The following is a 16,506-nucleotide window of genomic DNA, read 5'->3' as shown; positions in this document are numbered from 1 at the left end:
TGGGTGTAGGGAGGTATTGTTGTGCCCTTGGCAGGATGGCTGTGGGCCTAAGGATTTCATCAACTTCACAGAGGTCTATCATGTCCCAAGCAGAAGTAGCTAACACCAAGACCTAAACCCTTCTATCGTCCGTCCAGCCAGACCAGTCTCCTCCACAGTGGGCCTCGTTTTGACATCACACTGCCAGATCCCGCTGGAGTGTCAAGATTAGCCTGACAGGCCTGCTTGGTTTTTCGTCTGACATTTACAGCACACTTCAAAGGAGGGAAATAGAATGCCAAAACAATTTGTGTGCATTTACCTTCTGGCTACTGGAAGCCCAAATGTGTCCTGCCACACTTCTGTCTATGAGTTTGCTGGGGGTAAAGAGACTACCTAAAACTGGAATTCAGTGTTAGATGTGGGATAACACTAGGATTACAATTGTACAATCCCCCCATACACGCACACACAGACAGCCCACTGAACCCATGTTTAGTGTATCCGAAGATGTCGGCCATATTGAAATGCCCAAAGTGTGCAGGATTACCCTACTGGTCATCACAACCCCAGGGTCATTCACACCCACTAGCTCATGCCAGGCATAAATGGGGCATCTTCAGTCACCCACGTCTGAGCACTCCTGGCCCTGAGGAAGATCAAAAGTGTACTGAACTTGCTGTTTGCAACTTGAGAAGAGACCTGGAGTACTGGACCTGTTCACTCCCCTGTACCTAGCATGAATAAGCTGACTTCAAGAGTCAAAAGGCTAACCTCCTGTTAGAGCTACAAGGACATAACAAACTACAAAATACCTTTTCCTACAACTGCCTAGCTCACCAGTGGCAAATGCACCTGAACTGAACCATTTTGTTGGCTTCTGCCTGCCACCCTGTGTGTCTCTAAGTGCCTCCCATAAGATCTTGGGAGTGCTTTGAAAGTGTACTCCTGCTGAGGATTGGGACATAAAGGACTAAAGCCAGAAGGTAAAATATTTCATGAAGATTAACTGGTTAGTATAGACGACCCATGCTCCTTTGCTGTCAGCATCAAATTGCACCAAGGCCCTATTCTACTGTGCCCATTGACTGTCATTGACACTTTGTGCTTTTTAGAGTTTTGACCTTATTACTGTTTTAGCACTGCATACATTATTTACACATTGCCTCTAAATTAAACATGTCTACTCTGAGTCATAACAAACAGGGTGTTGAGCGCAGGTACCTTTAATGACTTTAAGGGTTTTACCTCACAAAGATTGTGATTATAACTTGAGGTGGGTGCCTACCCCCCTCAACTAATGATGCAATTATCTACAGCTTCTCTCTGTGCATCACATAGATGCCTCAAAGTGTTAGTCGTACACAGTGGCATAGCAAGGGGGTGTGGACCGACCCGGGAAACGTGAGTTGAGGGGTGCGGCGGCCTCGCCCACCCCCCTCTGCTCATACCGGCAGCTGTTGTGAGCGGTAGCCACACAAGAATCACCAGCGTTTCCCGCCCCAGGCCATTGGGGAATCCGCCCCCCCGCTCTTCAAGTGCCACAGCAGGCGGCATACACCTGGGACGCTCTGGGCGGCCAAAGGTCTATGTTATGTTATATTATGTTATGTTATGTGTACACTTGTAAAGCGCACTGTTGCCAGTCGGCGTCCTGGCGCTGTATACCGCTGGGGAACCCGTCCTGGCTTTCCCTGTGGGATGGTCCCTGCTGGGAATCCCCAAGGTGGAGCCAGGCATCCCCGGCGTTAATGCCCAGAGTTGCCGAGTGGGACCCCTGGTTAGAGTCTACCTATGCCAATGGTCGTACATGGATTTCCTAGAGAAGAAGACTACTTTTCTCTTTTGGGACCACATTTTCTTTAAAGGACGAATGGTGTAATCCAAGGTGGGTTAACCTACACTGACTTGCTTCAGGTTTTTAGGATATTTCAATACTTCCTTATGTTTCATGGAAGAGATTTATTGATGTTGTCTTATTTTGGGATACAGGTTAACCTTTACCTGTGTTATTCAGTCAGCCAATATCCTTTATTCGGCTAGAAAGCCATTAAAGTGTGCAACAACTGAATACTTATAATTTTACAAAAAGAAATAGAAACATGATTGAAACAGCTAACCACCATTAGAACATCTATGAAAATGCCATGGTATACTTATGCTTAATGACATTTAATGGCTCTCAATATCGGTGCTTGGAAATGAACTAAGGTATTACAAATGACCTTTCAAGGAATTCACCTTAAAAACTGTGTTATCCAAATGTATAATGCCATAGCATCCATCTGGTAATCAATGATAAGATAAACTCAAAAGCAGTCTAAAATGTCCTTTCATTTCATTTCTTATATTGACAGTTCGTAGAATCTTAGCCAAGAAACCAATGTAAAAGGAGCTGTTTCATCTGCATAAAAGCATAAAGTGAACTGTGTTTTAATGTGACTGGTTATCGTATGGCCATTTAGGAATAAAATAAAATCTGTATTTTGGAATACAAATTAAAACAAGTTGGGGTTTTCATCCTAAAAGTGGTGGTCACTGCAGAGTAGTGAGAACCGTCTGCATAGTTTGTGCCTTTGCATTACGCACTAAGGAACATTGATTATAAAACAATGGGGCATATTATCAAGGACAAGTGATACATTATCGCTGCTTTTATCGGCAGGAAACTGCCGATAAAGCGGCGATAATGGCCTTGATAATATGCTCTATGAATTCCAATCGAAGCCCATGTTAGATGTGAACACATCTAACATGGTCTTCGATTGGAATTCATAGAGCATATTATCAAGGCCATTATCGCCGCTTTATCGGCAGTTTCCTGCCGATAAAAGCGGCGATAATGTATCGCCTTTCCTTGATAATATGCCCCAATGTTTCCACTTGTTCTTTGGAAACAGCCAGGAGTGGCACGTGCAGGTAAGAGCGGTGCGCCGGGTTGGTGGGAGATTCGACAGACGGCCACAAATAATTAATTTTCCCTCATCGTTGTCTGTCGAAATCTCTATAGACTCTAGATTAGAAAAGAACTCTGGGATGCCCAGCAATATAAAAGTCTATTTTACAGAAGTGAGCCATATAATCTCGGCGACATTTCCTAAAGCAGTGCAATATCTAAATATTAACCTAGAGACGCCAGCCTTGTACGTATGGAAATCTTGCACAATAGCATCAAAGAGGCAATTCTTATGGCATCCTCCAGGTGGCTCATCCCTGCCTCAGTAAGACGAATATAAGAAGCTGTTAACCCAGGGAAACAGGTAATACCCGGTGGACAAACCTATTTTCTGCCCTTTGGAGAATTTCTGAATTGATATGTCCAGCAAGCACCTGCCCCATAAAGTCCAACTGGAATATATTTACTCTTGTTTAATTGTATTAATTCTCTCACCAGCTGGCAACTTAGGTTAAGTGTAATCAGGACTTTGAGACGATGTAATTAAAGGTGTGGCTTAAAAACATGTGCGCTAAAAACTGTGACTGAACTTTTTGTACTCCTGACTGGTATTTTGCGGCTTCTGTCAGTGCATATAATACAACAAGTAACATTACACCTAAGAAAAGCCAGGACAATTGACTGTGTCGATGGTTATTAGGTGCATAAGATAAATAAGCAACAACTATGGCTTCGTGGTATATGATATTGAAAGTGCTTTTGTTCTGAAATAATGAGACTGTGAAAGTACGATTACAAGTGTCTTTGAAGTTATATCGAACGCAGTGAAGGGTTGTACTGCTGCAAGATTTGTTTTCATGCTGATGATGAGGGCAAAAATGTAGAGCTGAATAGGGACCCATCTCAGCACCTGGGGGCAGATTTATGAAGGCCTTGCGCCGCCGGTGCGTCATTTTTAACATGGGAAAAAGTGACGCACCGGCGGCGCAAGGCCTTTATAAATCTGCCCCCTGCTTTTTAGAACTGACGCTGCTGAGCTCCGGCAGGACCCGGCCCACTTAAAGCAATGAATAGACTACCCCACTTTTTGGAAAAATCAAAAGGGATGACTACATTTTGCACGTTTTTAACTTGGCAACAGGGACTCCCCGTTCGAGTGAGGCTAGAATATAATATCTTTCGGACCTCCGTTCATAATAAATTCATTGGGCCTTATTTATGAAGGCCTTGCGCCGCCGGTGCGTCACTTTTAAAATGGGAAAAAGTGACGCACCGGCGGCGCAAGGCCTTCATAAATAAGGCCCATTGGATCTAAATTTAGCATGAAGGTAGTATATCAACCCAGCAAAATCTGCTGCCCGTTAGCGATTTTTGCTAAAAGAATGGTGTTACTTACATACTAGAGAACTGAATTGTGCCATATCTTTCCCTATAAGCATGTGATAACTGCCCAGTCTATTAATATATAAAAGAATATATAAGAAACAAAATGGGGGCAGTAAGCAGCCCTGCCATATTCCGCAATTTAAACTTATTGGGGAAAAACACTCCCCATTTGGGCTGTAGTATTCCAATGTAGGTGTCTGAGTAGTGCGACAGTGAACTCCCTAACTTTAAGTTTTCCAACATAGTCCAAAACTAAGAACAGTTTACAGTGTCAACAAAACAGGAGAGGGTCAATAAACACCATATGTAAGGCACATCTCCTGGCTTTGAGTACAATCCCATCAGAATGGACAAATTAAGGCATTGCTCAACCATGCCAATGCCTCGATGGAATCTAAAGTGCACATTGGACAGACTGTTGTTTTCTTCAGCATATGCTTCCAATCTAGAGAGAAGGACTCATACCAAGATTTTAGCATAGGAGTCCAATAACGAGATAGGGCAATAACAGCAGTGGCGACTGCTCCCAGGAATCAGGAGTGGGGTGGGGAGGGGAAAGGGGGGGGATTAAAAAAAATGATAACTTACCTGCCGGCAGACTGGTTGGCCAGACCCCGCCTTTCCTCCATCCTCTCCGTCCTCTTCCTGGTTTCTGTGCAAACAGGAAGTAACCAGGCTTTATTAAGCCAATCACAATGCTGCAATGCAGCGTTGTGATTGGGTTGAGCGCCATGGTTCGGCACTCAAACAGGGAATGGGAGCCTGGGCATGTTCTCCACCCAGGCTATAATACATCCTGAGTGCAGAAAATGCAGTGTGCATGACAGTTTGGCCGACTAAAGACTGAGGACCAAACAGTCATGTGCACTTTTAGTGTGCCCAACTCTCCTCCCCATGCATTTTCCAGCCTAGCCCCACCTGCCTAGCCCTACCTCGCAATACTACCTCAGCATTGAAAAATAAAATGATAATAACCTTGCGCTATTATCATTTTATTTCTCCTTTTTTGCAGTGCTGAAAGGCAGTGGGGCTGCGTCCTCCACCTTATCGAAGGAGCCACTCATGGGTAACAGGTAGGTTTGTTCCTGTCCCTTTTCTTGAAAATGGGGAATATTGCTGCCTCTTTCCATGACCCAATACATAGTCCAAAAACCACAGCTTGGAATAGGTGAGCTATTATTGGTACCCACAATCCAATTCTCTTTAAAGATGTCCATCGGGATTCAGGACTCTGTCAGGTCCCGGGGCCTTCCGCAGGGGCCTCTTTTTGATTTCTGTTACGACTTCTTTACTGTAAATAGTTTGACTCGGAGCAAAGGCAGCTGCAGGGTCAAATATTGTATCCCTCCCTCACCAGATAGTTAATTACTGGTATTTCCTGCATCAAAAAGCTGAACATAATGATTTACACATGTGTCGGCAGGTATTAAACTCTCAATGTTAGGTGCAGCATAGTCCGCAAAAAAGAGTGATTCACTACTTCCCAGAATCCTGTCCTTGGCGCTCCTTGCAGCTACCATGTCATCTTAAGCCTTTCTTCTTATCACTTCTGTCTGCTTCTCTAAAGCTTTCTTGTATGCCCAATGGGGAGATTTATTATTTTCAATGCTTCCAGGAAGAGATTTATGGGCTAACTTAAGTTATCTATGTGCAGCTGAGCAGGCTGAATTAAACCACCTCTACAGATGAACTCTGTTCATAATATTCTTTGCTAAGAGCATTTGAGTTATGGAAAGCACAACGATTTGAATCCATTAGTGATAATGCATGGATCTACATCAAGGGTAAAACAGTCCCTTAGAGCTGCCTCATTGTTTTTAATTAGTTCACTAATAAACTAGCCTGGATTTATTCTTACCCATTTTTTCTCAGCCATTTATTGGTTGAGTAATCAACACTCTCGCCTCATTAATTCTGCAATCGCCCCCAGACTTAAATGAATAGACAAAGTTAGAGGATTGTGGTAGCAGGCGCATTTAAGGAAAATGTTTTCTGAATCAATTTTTACTAGCTTTTAGGAATCTGTACACTTTACCACTGCTAGCCTATGCTAAAGTACTTGTTATTATTCTTTTAAACATGGTATAATTGGCTAACACTCACGTGGCACATTTAATTTACTTCTAATTCCGTAGTACTGTGGTACAACATCTCCATGTGGCATGTAAATTAAATGCTACTAGTGGGCCTGCAGCACTTATTGTATCACCCACTTAAGTAGCCTTTTAAACATTCCTCAGGCCTGCCATTGCAGTCCGTGTGTGCAGTTTAAACTGCCATTTCTATCAGGTGAAATAAATCTGTTGTCAGACCTACGCCTTCCTTTTTAATATATGTAAGTCACCCTTAGTGGAAGGCCATAAACAGCTCATAGAGCAGAGAGCAGTGTATTTAAAAAGGGCATGTATTTTTAAGGTTTACATGTCCTGGTAGTGAAAAATGCTTGCATTCATGTTTCTCTATTGCAAGGCCTGCTTCGCCTATAGGATTACATTGAGCTACCTTATTACATTTAATAAGTGGTAACTTTCAATTGGGAGCAAGTAAGAATGTCGAGCTTGGTAAAAATTGTAATTTAAAACCCTCTTTAATGCTAAAGTTGGATTTTAAGTCACAATTCTGAAAATGTCATTTTGAGAATGTTGGCATTTTCTTGTCCTAACATGACTAGGGGTAGCTGGCAGTTGGTGTTTGTGTAGTGCTCCCAGTCAATGGGACAAAGGGGGAATAGGTGTTGTGAGGGTGAGCCGTCTCTGACTAGATGGAGGGGAACTCTCACCTACCCCACTTGTATATCTCAAAGCCTCTGCCTGAGCACACTCAAAAAGGGTTTGACGCTATTCTTTTGTGCCCCCAGACACGCTGTGATGCCTGGGCAAGGAAGCAAGAAATTTCAAACACCTCTGGAGTGTAAAGCAGCAGAACCTACTTGTACTTCAACTTTGGCATCAGGTATACATGCTGGACCCTCAGACCCAACTCTTTAGTACACCTTTGGACTTGTGGATACTAGAAAAGACTGCCATGCTGCTCTGCTGCCAGAAGGACTGCTAAACTGCTGCCTTGCTACTCTGCTGCCCTGCTCGCTGAGAAAGGAAACTGGACCTGCATCTTCATCCCAGGCCGAAGTGACTTCAAGAGTCAGCTGATTGATCTCCTATTCTGATGTACATGCCCGTAAAAAGCTCCAGAGGCCTCCCTGCATCCACCCAGCTCACCTGCAGCTGGACGTGCATCTTCACCTCCTGATCCCTGCTGTCCTGTGCTAGAGTGAGTTCCTGATCCCCAAGAGATGTCTACCAGGTTCTGGACCCTTGGTGCGGCATGAGTGACTTGAAGTTCATCTTCATGAAAAGGAAACGTCTTGAAGTTTTGGGCTCTTCATGACCACAAACTGACCTGTTCGTGCCAAGATCTTACCAACTGCCCCTCCAACCAATGAGAAGGTCTTGTGAACCCTACTCTTTGTGCTACAGTAACCCCCAGCGACACCCAGAAATGCGAGATGGGCACTTCGCATTGCAGCGTCAACAGCCTGCAGTGATCACCATCATGACCCTCCAGCAATGGCCATCTGCAACTCTCACAGAATCTTTGTGCCATAGCAATGACTGTCTATGATGTCCAGTCTGACCTTCATGCTACAGCAACGACCATTTACAATGATCTCCATGCTCCTCGCGACCCCCTCCACTATGAACAAAACTCTTTACACTGGGCTTTTGAAGGCAAGCCTTTCAGTGGGACTGACCTTGTCCCTGTAGCCAGCCTACTCTCCATTGCAGCTGGCCTGCACTTGTGAATTTCACCTGGTGTCGCACAGCCAGATAACCGTGAGTCACATTTTGTGTTTTTATGCACTATACTTACCTTAGCTTTTTTAAATTGCATATCTCTTGTACTACTGATTTGATCTTTTTTGTTTGGTCTAAAATAATTTATTAAGCGTTACTCTAGCTTTCTATATTGGTGTGCGATTTTTCTTGTGTTGTGTTTTCACTTTATTACTGTTTGCATTGCTGCATAAATACTTTACACATTGCTTCTAACATAAGCTTTTGTGCCAAGCTACACGAAAGTTCAGGACAGGATAATTTGAAGTTTGCTTGTGTTTAACTGTGGCAAGAATTGTGCTTGCTGCTTGAGTAGGGTTTCACCCACCTTAACTTAAACCAGAAACCCAATTTCCTACACTGCTAGTTAAGTCAAATGGTTCAAATATTGCTATAGGTTTCTTACTACCAAAGGCGATTTAAAATGTATAATCAAACAGTCTCCATCTACATGTTTGGGTCTGTGAGCACCCCACCCAACCCTTCGTACGTAAAGTTACTCAAATTGAATAAGTTACTAAAAATGAGTAAATTACTCATTTTGGTATTCGCAGAAGGCACTTACTCATCAATGAGTAAGTGCCTTCTGTGAATACCAAAATGAGTAAGTGCCTTCTGTGAATACCAAAATGGTAGTAAGTTTAGGATTTTGTCTTAAATTAGTTTTGTGAATCGGGCCCAAAAATAACAACTGTTAGAAGAGGAGGTGGAGACTTAATATTGACAATTGGCTGATACCAATCCCAGCTGGGCAAATCTGTGTCTCATTTTATTCCCTCTTTTGGGGGACAGGAGCACACCCACTAGGCAGTGCTTAACTGAAAACTCCAACTGTATGAGTGTAACTCCCCGCATTATGCATATCACCCTTTCCCAGTATTCTTGCAATCTACGATACTCCCACACGTTATGTAAGAACGTTCCTGTAATTGTCCTGCAGCTTTTATATATTTAACCAGAGTGTGCTATTTACAGACACACACATTTACCATTTATGCATTGCAAAACACTTCACCCATCATGTATTGAACTTCACATAAGCACACATACATCCCGCACATGCTTTCATTGTACACACACTGTGCCACTGCATCACGTATTCCTTACAGGCATACATATGCCCAGTACATGTACTAACCTCACACATACTGCACAGTACTGTTCTATCCGTGTTCTGTACCCTTCCTAGACGCACATGCAACTAGCGCAGAATCAGTAGTTCCACACTGTTTAACACTCATCTACCTTGTGGACCAAGGGATGAGTTAAGCATACAGCAGCAGAACTTTAAAGGTGAGTGAGCCTGTAGACCTCTCTTCAGTGACACAGGGTAAAAAAAAAGGTCCTGTTTACTACTACAGATCACTGCATGGTATGCTGCCACCACTGCGCTCGTGCAGCTTAACTCCAGGTGAATGTAATATCCTTCCACCACTATGAGGGTAGCACTTTGGACACCCCTCCCAGTTAAACAATACCACAATCCGTGAGACAGGTCTATGTCATTGTGCACATGCATGATCTGTGTTCGCCTAAGACAAAACATCAGCAATAGGTATCCAGGCAACAGTATAGTTGGGCACTAAAAGCAGCGAGGAACATCTTCAACCATGCAGAGGACTTTTCCATCCCAACATGCACCAATCCAAAATACCATGCCAAAATACTGTATCCTAAACTACAGCAAAGCCACTATTATTCACTCATGAGCTCAGTCTCTGCTTGGGGCATTCTTGCAGCAAACAACCCCCATTGAGGAACTCTGACAGCTGCATCCCTGACTTGTCTTTCCTACATTACAATTCCTACTGGTGTCAGAAGCATCTGCAGGAGTCTTTGCTGCTCTTGGAGTGATGCAGAGTGTGGAAACTTTACAGTTGGCAAAGTGGTAGACACAGTGCTCCCTTCCCATCTTCAAACAGCTGCCTTGGACTCAACCCTCTTGTCTCCTACCCCTGACTAATCAAAACAAGCCACACTCTTAAAACGACAGCTGTCTCTGCCCTACTGTTGTGCATACGCCGGAGCGGCTACTCCATTAGAGCAGAAGAGCCTTGCCCCACTAATTAAAATGCCCCAGAGTTATAAAATAAAATCGTAATAAAGTTAATTTATTGCCATTTTATTTTTCCCTACGCACGTCCCAAGCCTTATGTGCACGAAATCGCCGACATGCATTACATTAAAGTTAAACATTTTAATTTTAAAACGATAATGTAATGCATGTCGGCAATTGAGCGCGTGCATACACCCAATGCCTTTTTTCCCGCCACACCACTCTCCGTTGTTGGCAGCCACCACTGTGTAAACCTGCCTCTGGCGACTGCGTGGATGCCGAACTGATAGATACTCTTCATACCATTGTAAAAACCCTGACATTTTAATTTATTTGTACCGCTTCTATCCCCTTTCACTCAATACAAATCTATCTTCAAGACCCGAAGTAGCCTTTCCAGCTGCCAGGCCTTTGACAGCTGTTTTGCAAAAAAGCTTTGTTTTGTGGTTTCACATACAGTCCTATTTGCAACCAACACGTTTGTCATGTCAACATGCAGTTAATTTGCGGCAGCGCTGCTCCAGGAAATGGCGAATCTAATAAGGCTGTAAGTTCATTACCGTTCACAATTTCTGAATATGCCTGTGGCAGCTTCTGTGCTGCTCCAGATCTGGAAAATGTGATCCGTGAATCATAGTTTACGGATATATATATATATATATATATATATATATATATATATATATATACACACACACACACACACACACGCACACACACACACACATATATATATATATGTGTATGTATATATATATATATATATATATATTAATTTTATTTTTTTTTTTTTTTAACAGCTTTTCTTGTAAATCTGTTTCAGCAGGCACTTGACCTTAAGTGAACAGGATAGGGGTCGTAATACTCTGTCTGTGAGTTATGATGAAACCTCACAGTGATTGCAGAATGGCTGAGAACGTCTTAGACTTTTCGCCTACTTTTTTCAACGAGCCAATGGTCATTTTAATCAGTCTATTCTAGATGAGCCGCACACATGGGATCTATCTTAGAAAGAACATCTGCTCCCTGAGTCCATTACATCCCCGAATTCGCGTTTTTTAACACCAGTTCAACAACATAACAACGTACGCCTTACATCACTGTCAATCTTTACTCTAAATCAAATGCAAAGCTTTCAAAATAGGATCACTTCAGAAATGCATTTTAAGAAAATATAATGAAGCAAAATAGAGGGAAATGTCAGCTGAAAAACTGCACGTTGCCTGTTCAATATTAGATGTCACATTTGAAATTTCATCAGGCAATTTTATTGTTTTCCAATATTGTTGCACAATTGTATGCTGTCATGTTAATCTCAGTCAGTTGTTTGCTAACTTTTATAAAATACCTCCATGTGCCTCATATATCGGAGCATTAAGATCTAGTATTGCCTGCTTACAACCAACTGTCCTAATTAGCCACATCCTGGCTGCTGCTACTGTTTTAATGCACCATCCCTAACCTTTTTGAGACGCGCCTCACGTTTAATCTGACTAGTGTATGTAATTTGTCACGGCCACAATACACTTCTCTCGAGTTCTAGTATCCGACCCAAATATAATAATAATAATATAATGTCTGCAAGACACCGCCACCATATGGAATCCTTTTTCCGCTGTTTAACAAATCGACAAGCGGAAAAGCAGCGGACAGACATTCAGTCCGATGTGGTACCCTACATTATGGCGGGGGGATCGCCACTGCCATTTGGGCGGCGGCGATCCACCCGCCATTGTAATGACTCCCCAAGTCCTTTATATTGGCTGTCCCTAGGACCAATGACATGAAAGAAATGAAAGGCGGTATTTGTAAAGTGCTGACTGTCACTCAGAAGGGAGCATCCCTGCGCTGATACTGAGGTGAGATGCAGCTCTGAGGATCTTAAATGAGAGAGAGGCAAAGTTCATCAGTTGCTCCAAAGATCCAAGGGCCTCATTTATGAGAAATGACGCATCGCTGTGTGAAAGCAGCGATGCGTCACTTCTCAGTGCGCACTCCGTGCGACATTCCTGATGCGTCATATTTAATGTATGACGCATCATGTTGCAAGGAGTTACAGATACGTCAGTATTTCTGACGTATCTGTAAGCGCAAAAGTGACGCATTGCTGGAGTGTGTCACAAGAGTGACGCAACTCCAGCAATGCGTCCTTTCACATGGGGCAAGCCCCATGTGAAAGAGCCTGCGTCAGTCTTACGCCTGCTGTGAGGCAGGTGCAAGATTTTGACGCAACGGCGCCCTAAAAGTGACGCAGTGAAATCTCATAGATTTCACTGCGTCACTTCTACGACCCTTCCTTGCGTCAATACGCCCCCTTTGCATACATTATACCTGGCGCAGGTATAATGTGGCGCAGGGGTTTACAAAGTGACGCATCTACCTAGATGCGTCACTTTGTATATATGGCGCAACAAGGTGCATTTTTTACGCCACTGGTGCGTCACAAAAAGTGACGCACCAGCGGCGTAAAAGTGACGCAAGGCCTCATAAATGAGGCCCCAAGTTTTTAGAGCCTTTTGTATTGTGTTTCAGTTTTTAGCATTCTCAGTTGCAAAGGCAGAAGGTTCCAAGCTCTGGAACCTAATGCTGCAATTGTTTTTCCTCCTTTTGTTTTGCATCTAAAATTGGAAGGTTTGAGCAGGTTGGCTGATGAGGACCTGAGAGTTCTGTTTGTAATGTAGGGGGTGAATCTAGATGACAGTTTTTTTGGTCCTATCTTGAGTGACGCTCTGAAGGTGATTAGAAGGATTTTAAACAGTATTTTCTTCTGTGATGGGAGCCAATGAAGGGTTTTGAGGGCTGCAGATGCGGGAGACCTTCAAGGAAGTTTTAAAACAAGCCATGCTGCTGCATGTTGGACTACTTAGAGTCTTTTTAATGTTTTTTGCTGGCTCCTGCCAGGAGGCTGTTGCAGCAGTCGAGTCAAGAAAGGATTAAGGCGACTGCTATGGGTTTCCTTGCTGCAAGTGGGAGTAGGTCGAAAAAAATTCTCAAGGATCTTATAAGGCTGTAGCAGGTTCCTGCTACCTTCACTGCGTGTGGTTGGAAGATGAGGGCAGAGTCAAACTGCACTCCTAGATTTCTTGCAACCTTCACAGTCTCAGGCGGGGTGATGTACCCTCTGGTCACCAATCACTTGGTAGAAATGAGACTTCTATCCCTATAGGTAGGATCTAGGTCTTGTTGGTGTTGCACCTAAGGTGGTTGCCCTTCATCCACTGAATGTCCTTGGTCAAACATCTTTTGAAGTTGATTTCTGCGTCCTTGGAGTTTTGATCTAGAAATAGTATCATTTGGGTATCGTCTGCGTAGGAAGTAACTTTGATCCCACATGATGTGATCAGTGAGATGAGTGGAGTCATATAAATGTTGAATAACATTGGGCTTAGCGTGGACCCTTGAGGCACCCCGGTTGTGATGGTGCGTTCGACAGACAAGAAAGTTCCCAGGGACACGACTTGTCTGCGCTTGGAAAGGAAGGATTTTATCCATTCCAAGGCGGTATTCGAGATATTGCTGGATTTGAATCTTCATAGGAGGATGCTGTGTGATATGGTATCAAACGTGGCCGATAGGTCGAGTAGGATCAACACAGCCTTCCTATCTCAGTCTGCTATCATTTTTAAAATGTCGGTGATTTCCAGAAGTGCAGACTCAGTGGAGTGTTTGTGACGGAAGCCAGATTGTTGGGGGTGGAGGATGTTGGCCGTGTCTATAAAGTTGGATCATTCTATATGAGCACATTTTTCTGTGATTTTACCTAATGAAGGAAGTAATGAAATGGGGCGAAGGTTAGAGAGTACAGCTGCATCCATATTTGGTTTCTTTTTTAGGGGTTTCACTATCGCTATCTTCCAGTCATCAGGCACGGTCCCTGAGCTTAAAGATGAGTTGACAATCTGGTTCATGACTGGGTTCATTGTGTCTACGATTCAGTGGAGAATTATGGGGGGACAGGCTTCCAGGGGAGAGCCTGATATGCATGCTAAGATTATTTCTTAAGTTTGATCCAGTGACACAGGTTTAAATGAGCACATGGAGTATTTAGTGGCTTCAGGTTCATGCTCATGGACGGCGTATTTGGTCGGAACATGGTCTGTAGTGAAGTCCTTTCGAATATCCATAATCTTTTCTTCAAAAAAGATTGATATTTGATCGCATAGCCCTGGGACGGGGGCATTTCTTTTTGAAGCGCTTTAGGATTGGTATAGGACTGTACGACCCCCAAAAATATTTTTGGGTCTAAATTAGCTTCTAGTATTTTGTTTGAGTAGTATTCCTTTTTGGCTAGTTTGATCTGTGTATGGTAAAGTTTTCTGCTTATTTTGTATGCTTGTTTTTCTGCTGCATCATAACATCTTCTCCATTTATGCTCTTGTTGTTTGCATTGGATATGTGCTTGTTTGAGAGTGGACGTATACCAGGGGGTTTGCTGGGATGTTTTTGTTCCATTTTTTTTCCTGGTTTTAGCTTGTGGGATGAGTTCATCACTGACAGCAGTCATCCGATTATGGAAGAGATGTGAGTATGCTGCTATGTTGCCTATCAGGGTAGGCACCAGATCCTGTGTGGTAGTAGCCAGCTTTGGATTGTGTGCTAGTTGAGTCCAATTATGCCTGGGCTGCAGGCTAATTGGTTGTTTGTCCCGATGACTTTTCAAAGGGATCTTCAACGTGAGGGGCACAAAATTGTGGTCTGACCATATTTGAGGGATGGGGGGGGGGGGCGGCAGAGAGGAAGGTGAAGTTAGAGCAGACCCCATCCAGTGTGTGGCCAGCTTGATGTGTAGAAGCATCTACCATCTGGATTAGCCATAGCATTTTTGTTATTTGAAGGAAGTTGTCTATTCCTGGCTCTTTTTTGTCTTCTAGGTGTAGGTTAAAATCACCTAATAATGTAAATTTAGCATATCTAAGTAGGATGTGACTTAGGGTGTCCCCTAGCGAGTCAGTGAACGTGGCGCTGTGATCAGGTGACCAATAGATCAGGCCGCCTGAAAAAGACACAGTGGCATTTAGTGGGATGCAGTATCCAAGACTTTCTGCTCCCTTGAGTGCGTCTATTTCAAAGTTGGTGCAGTGAAGTGTGTCACTGAGGATAATGGCCAGACCCCCTCCTCTGGTGTCTTCTCTGTCATTTATACAGATCGTGTACAGTGGTGGTAATGCTATCACGATATGGGCTGCACCAAATTTTCAGCCAGGGCTCGGTGATTAATAGGAATCACCATACTCATCGGACGACTGTTGATCATCGGTTCGGATGTCTCGAGCATACGGAGGGTCGGCGGACGATCTGAAGTTCATCCCCCCCCTTGCACCGGATTGTGGATACTTTGAAGGGCTCTTGCTCTCGACGAGTATTGTGTCTACGGAGGGTCGGCGGATGATCTGAAGCTTACCCCCTCCCCCCCCCCTGCATCGGAGTGTGGATCCCTTGAAGGGCTCTTGCTCCCGACGAGCCTCAAACCTTCGGAGGGTCGGCGGTCGATTTGAAGCTCACCCCCTCCCCCCCTGTACTGGATTGTGGATACCTGAAGGGCTCTTACGCCAGAAGCCGACACCGTTGCCCTAGCCCCACCGGCTGCCGGTCTCTGGACGACAACATCACCTTCGTCCTGGCCCCATCGGCTGCCCGCCGCAACCTCTCGCCGCTCTCTGTGGCGGAATATCAGGGCCTGGATATCCGAAGTTGTTGAGAAGCGCCTGGGTAAACGATTAAGAAAGAAAAACAGCAGCCACGGCGTGCGTTCCACCGAACTTCGGAAAATTAAAAAATGGCGGCTGCAGTGGAACGCAAACTATCGGAGCTCGGATATAACCTTTAATGACCCCGCGAGGAGTTCTTTCATTATGCGTCTCTCGGCGCTGTAAACCCTCTGCTGTAGGCGACTATCGGCGCACTGATGTCTGGTTTATATGCAGATCGATTGACCCACACAATGAAAAGCGCAGTTGACACCAGAATTGCCACCTTGGTCTTCGTCTCGCAGCCCCTCGCAGCCCCCCACTGCCCCCCAGCTGACCGCTGCTACACTGGTGAGTTTGGCACTCAGGGCTTCTCCGGTATGCCCTGCATGCTTGATCGGGCACCTACAGTGCAGCTTTGCTGGTGAAGCTACGGTGCAGCTCTGCTTTGAAGTGCCTGAACTGCGGCGTGGGGGTGCCTGCCTGCTGCCCAGACCTACAGTCTGGCACTTCACCTTGCTTCTGTTGTATCATGTTTGTTGTCGACCCCGATGTCAGGAACTTTTAAAAATATAAGGTATTTACATTCAAGTTGTAAGCTTTGACTTTCATTTCATTTTTGGTCTCTCCACGGTCCAAAATGGCCGGGGCCATAAACCTGGAGCAATG

Source organism: Lissotriton helveticus, chromosome 4_1 (assembly GCF_964261635.1).
Source record: "Lissotriton helveticus chromosome 4_1, aLisHel1.1, whole genome shotgun sequence".
Taxonomy (NCBI): Eukaryota; Metazoa; Chordata; class Amphibia; order Caudata; family Salamandridae; genus Lissotriton; species Lissotriton helveticus.
This window is presented reverse-complemented; position numbering follows the sequence as displayed.